Here is a 6,713-nt window from a genome sequence, read left to right on the forward strand (position 1 = left end):
AGCCGTACCTGAGGTACAACAGTGGCAGTGTTCATAACTTACCTTCAAGCTTTTTCATTAAAGTAAATAAAAGTAAATATTTTATATAAATTAATATATGTATATCAGAAATATCATGACTCTGAAAACTGAAATTCGGTTGCAATAAAACCCCAAACATTATAAAATAATCACGCTTCCCACAAAGCGGAATCTGAAAACAGCGTCCCAACCTGGAGTAATACGGGCCATACATCAGCCGGTTCCATTCTAATGGTAATTCGGGATATACGATATTGTAGCCACGGTCCCTCGCCATAACAAATGTTTATTTTATACACAACGCCACTAACAATAGTGTGCAAATACCTAAACACCGTAAATGGTGGCGCGATGCGATTTAGATGATAATGCCCGAACAGAAATAATAATGGACGGAGCTCATAATTTTGCTCTGTTTACTCGCTCGCGGTTTTCAATTAATGGATTCTATATATTTTTCTGATGTACAACGATGGAATGGTTTTGTCCATTAGCGTTTTTGGCTTAATATACAAATGTGGTTATACTATTAGTAACTATACCGTGAATAATTAAAAAAAAAATGCTTGCTAATTTATTGGATGGCTGACCATATATTTTTTTATAAATAAAAATAATTTATTAGTTTTGAAGAACTTTTTTGTTAGGATAACCCAAAGCATTTTAAAAGAATCTTCATAATAAGTAGGTATATCTGGATATAAAATTATTCCATCGAATTATTAACATTAGGACATTAATTACATAGAAACAAAAAAACGAGTTAGTGTACAAATTAATTGAGTAGAGATGGCCTAGTGGTTAGAACGCGTGCTTCTTAACCGATGATTGCGGGTTCAAACCCAGGCAAGCACCGCTGATTCATGTGCTTAATTTGTCTTTATAATTCATCTCGTGCTCAGCGGTGAAGGAAAATATCGTGAAAAAAACCTGCATGTGACAAATTTCATAGAAATTCTGCCATTATTATTCCACCAACCCGCATTCTCCTCAAAGGCCTTTAGCCCAGCAGTGGGAATTTACAGGCTGTTGTTGTTGTACAAATTAATAATTTATATACACTATAAATCTCAAATACAAATATGAAAAATATTAAACGTGAAAATACAGTTTATAATTCGCGTTCATATTTTTTATAACTCTCGAGAACATTTCATTAAAAAAAATTCTACTGTATTTTGTAGACTTATATTTTTTATAAAATAATTCATTTCGTGTCCTAATTGTTGAAAATATTATAATAAAGATATCCAACAAAGAATAGCTAGATCCATTGTCAATATAGAGAAGTTAAGTCCACGGGTTATGTTATAGGTAGTAGACACACAAGTGTGGGAAAACACAAAAGGTTATATGAGTATATCATACATTGTGTGGGTGAATTTATTCTTTATAGACTGTAGTATTACTATATGAGTAGTATCGCTATCTCTCAACAAAATAAATGCTGCGCTAGTGATATAAGTAAGAAGAAATGTACAACCAGATCCAGATTGAACCTCGAAACTTTATCATTGTTATTGCCACTCATAATGAGATGTGTAACATTATTATATAAATAAAATGTTATATTATTAGGATGATACAAAGAACGTTAAAATTTAAGCAGTAAATAGGTTATTAGGCAGGTATACATATTATCTAATACCCACAAGATAGGTATAAAGAACGTAATTTTAGATACCTATTCAGAAGCGAGTAGGTACGTTTGAGCGCCTACATGTTTAATTTGATATTTAAAGGCGGCCCCGCACCTGACAGCCCTAACACTCATGCATATTCATGTAGCGTGATTAATCATACCCGAACACCTACAAGATACACCCTTACTGTACGAAATTCGGGAAATATAATGAAGTATTAGCCATGCATGTTAGTGCAATTTGTTACTATAAATTACGGGAAATTGTGTGTTATTTACACTCGATTTTAAACCAATTTGAATTTAGAACACCGATATATATTTAAATAATAGGTACAATCTGTATTTTGTCGTTATATAGATGTAACTTGTTTAAAAAAAATTTTGACTATTTTTTTTAATTACTTAGTAAATTATATTTACGAGTTACGAAAAATAAAAAATAAAACAAATAAACCTCAGCGGTTATTTATAATTTTTAATAAATAACGACAAAGCAAAAAATATACAAAAAAACGCCCATAGTTACTGTTTTCGGGATTACAATCGCGCGTGCCCACATTTTTTTTATTCATAAAATGGTTAGCAACGTCAGCGTTTAATCCATAAATATTTTTTATAACATTAGTCTCAAATATTAGCATACGTTACTCTATTTAAAGTCGTTTAAATCCTACATCTGTCAGTGGGCGTGGTATTAAGATGCATTTGGAATTTATGCTAATAATCGCGTGTTCCTGCTTATTGACGAATGTTACATTATTGTACTTTTTTTTCAACCCCATTTCGCAAGCAATGACTTAAAAGTGTTAACTTTTTCTATTATTGACAATCTGTTTTTGTACGAAAGCCGTTTATAGGTAATAAAAAATAGTTTTATTAGTTAACAATTTAGGCAATAAGGCAGGCAGGTACTAATAATATATTTGAATGAATGTCACTACACATTTTTCTTTTAAATTATTTGTACCAATCAACCTAGTTCCTAAGAAGTGCCAAAATAATTGTTTTTTTTTTTTACTTTTCTAGGTTCAGGCATAAACTACAATCCGATTGACATGAAACTTTAATGTTATTACTTTAAAGTTTCAGAGCTGAAATAATCAATAATTATCCGTAGTATACTTTTACTTTGCTTACTTTTTGAGATATATAACATATATATATATATATAAAATACATATAACATGTCTCAGGTCACGCTGACCCAACAACCTAATTTTCTCTCTCGAATAGCAGTAAAAAATATCGTTTAGGGCGCTTTATATGAGAAGGCTGCCAAAACTATAAGCTGTGCGATGTGCATATATATGAAAGTCGTATAAAAAGTGTCGATCTTTAAACTTTATACTGAAAAGTCAACTACATTATATGTCTACATTTAATAGATAAGTTATAATCCATCTCGATATATGTTGAATAAACTTATGAGGAATAAAAGGGCTTGGGACGAGTGGTCAGATGTGTTAACATAGTACGGACGGGGATAGCGATGGACTCGATGCTTCACTTATAATATTTTGTTAATATTATTATTTCAGTACCAATATCAACAGTGTTATATTTAATAATAATATGTAAGTTCGTATGTGGTTTTAATTTTTATGTATGTCAATAACTCTAGACAATACAATCCATAAGAGTGTATCCATCCAAAAAAAGTATCCCCGTAAATATCAATTAACTGTCTGTGGAACACCTTTCGGTTGTTTATTTTATTGTATTCATATTAAAAATGTCTTAAAAGTGCAAAAATATTTTCAAGAAATGAAAAAAAAATTAAAACACATACTTTTAAATTTATATAAGTTCTTCGTTTTACTAGCACAGAAACACAAAGCAATAGTGACACATGTCATCGCTACGTCAAGGGTGATCGCGCAGCAATCCGTCATCGAGCGCCGCCGTAGCGCTCCCGCGGGAAACAAGTCGATTCGTTGACCTTACTAATTTGTTACTGTAACTGGAGGAATAATACTGAGAACTTTTATCTGTTATTTGTTTACTGGCTTGAGCACCGGGTTGTAGTATCATTGGATAGATTGTTAAAAAATATAAGTATATGCACAGATTTCTAAGAGCTTTTACGTATGTACGTGCTTGTTACACGTTATTGCGCTGCCAAAGATTTTAAAAAACTTTCTTTTGCATTTTGTATCTTTACTTTGAGGATATAAACAGGACTCTGGAGCATTCATCTATTCTATCGCTAATCAGCAATAAAATCGTAAGTATAATTTGAAGCACACGGGACAAAACATCTTAGTTCGCAATATCGGTGGCGTATTGGTGTAACGTAAGAAACGATTTCTTACACCGTCAAAGTCTATAGATAAACCTTATAAGGTTGAAGATACGGAAGTTTTGTTTTAAAATTTCAAATTGAGTCATTCAAAAATACATTTATGTTTTCCATACAAAAATATGCCATGTTATTTTGTTACATTTCAGTTACAAACTCAGAAATCAAATTATTTTCACACATATCAAAATAACTATGGAAAATTAGAAAGTACCTAACATACGGCAAACCTAGATAGATCGGGAAGTAAATTTAATTTATATTTACCAGACAATTCTTTAAAACGATTCCAATTGGATTTACCAATCGGCCTATCCGAATGATCGGTAGCCATATTTTCCACTACGTTGAGTCAACAGCCCATCCATTCATCGGTGCAATGAAAATATTGCCCATTTATCTTTTGTTTTTCCTGCTTCAAACCTCTCCATTTAACTCGAGTGTGAACGTGAATTGTGTGCACCGTCAGAATTCATTTATTGAATCGCTGATATGTGAAATCACTATTTTGTTTGACATCGAACGTTCGATTCAATTTAATGTCTGGATTTGTATGTATTCTTGATCATTTATGAATAGGTATAGTATACTTCTGAGTTATATAAGCGGTAATACTTGATAATGGATAAAGGTTGCGACTCAACGTGAATACGTTGGTAATCGGTTTATAACTGAGACTAAATCTGTTGCCGAAAACAAAACTGTTCATGACAGAATTACATTACTGCTTTGCTATGATATTATGACATTAAATTAAGATGACCACAATGACTTACTTCTGATATTTAAAATATAGTATATTGTACTCTTTGTTTTAATATCGTTATTTTAATACGTTTTAAAATTGGTAGGTATGTAACAATTTATCGTGCAATGGATAGAACAAATTTGCTATAAAATTGTACCTATCTCTTTGTAAAATTATGAGCGCACGGAGTGTGAGATTTGGTGTAAAGTTTTTATGATATTTTTTTTTAATTAACCAATTCATTAGAAAGTAGTTAAATTATACCTATATCTCTAGAAAAATCACTCAATCACTAAAAAATAAAGTTAACATCACTCATTGAGTTATATTTCTGTTTTTTTTGTTGTTGTAATAATCATAAGGAATCATCTAAATTAACTTTTTTTTCGGATATACTTACGTTGATTATATTTTAACTGTAACAACAAACCTGAATTTGATAAGCGGCATAACCTATAATAATTATAATATACAAAGGATTAACTGGATCAAAATACTGTATTACCGTAAGTCGGTTTTTAACATTGCAAATGAAAGATACGATCTAAGTCTTGCAAAATCACTGGCATGGATTATTAAGTTATCCTATGAAATAAATATTTTTTTCACTTTTTTCAAATTACTTTGTCTGTTTACTTTCTAAATTAAAAATATAAAAAATAATAACCGGTGCAATTGTACCTTTAAATTTTAAGCAATGGTATGCCCTCTAGTATCGAGAAGACGAAATGTATTTCGTCTAAAACAAAACTTTAAGTAGTAACAATTCTATTCGCCAACAGATGGCGCTTTATTAAAATAAATTAAAATTAAACATAAATTTTCCTTAGTTAAAATAAACTTTGTTGACTGCCTTGCTGGTCTAGAGGCTTACCAGGATATAGTTTCTGAGTTAAATCTATTTATCAGATCTGGTTACTAAAAAGTTTTAGGTTTTACTCGGTCGTTTTCAGGGTCGTGAAATACAAAAAACGTCAACAATAATTTTCACTTTCATAACAAGAAATCTCTTGAGTCTCATAATGACTCTCCCTCATAACTTTTGATATTTCTACTTTTACAACTATTCGGAAAATCTCAAAAAAATCCCACATTTTTTTTTTCAAGACAGCTTATGATGTATAGAGTTATTATAGTCAGTAATACGTTGCGAACTCAGAAAATTTACTATTTTAAAATTCATAGACTGGAGTTTTATGATATTAAAATGACTAAGCACGTAAGAAATACTTAGTTTGTGTGTTAGTTGCTAAAAATTGCTTTTGCTAGTATTTGGATTAATTAAAAAAAAAATAGTAAAATAAAACAATTACTTTATACATATTTTTTATTATCTTGATTTGGTACTCCATGTTGAACCCATAACGTAAAAAATAGAAAAATAAAAAATAACATTACACAAGGCACTAAGAGTAAGATCATCACAGACGGTTATAATAAATGCTAGAGTACATTTCTATATAGAAAAATTGTCTCATAAAAGATAATAAAATAATAGATAAAGAATACAAAATAGTGAACTTAAAACTATTTTTTCAATTGCATTATTCAGTTGTAGACCGACATATTATTTCCCACATAAATACATAAAAAAAAACAAACTTAAAAAGAAATATTTAAATATTGAGCAAATCGTACTTAGCAATTAGTAAAATTATTTTATTAAAAGATTTAATGTCTTTAAGACATAAAAATGTCATTTTAAATATTTCATTTACATTATACATTTTAGTTGCCATTTTACATAAAAAAATTTAATTCGTCATTTCTTAACAAAACAATAATAATATTTCTCAGCTACAGAGAGCATTTCAAATACAATTACAATTATTTTAACAGCGAACTGTAATAATATTTCGAAGTGTTTCAAGATTCCATAATCGCTTAATTCTCAAATAACAAATAGTGAACTGGCAACCACAAACAGATAATCAGATATTATACGGTAACCGTAGTTCATTTGTTCCGTGGTTCACTATTAAGAATTCATTAACAACGTA

The sequence above is a fragment of the Vanessa cardui genome, chromosome 8 (genome assembly GCF_905220365.1).
Source record: "Vanessa cardui chromosome 8, ilVanCard2.1, whole genome shotgun sequence".
Classification (NCBI taxonomy): Eukaryota; Metazoa; Arthropoda; class Insecta; order Lepidoptera; family Nymphalidae; genus Vanessa; species Vanessa cardui.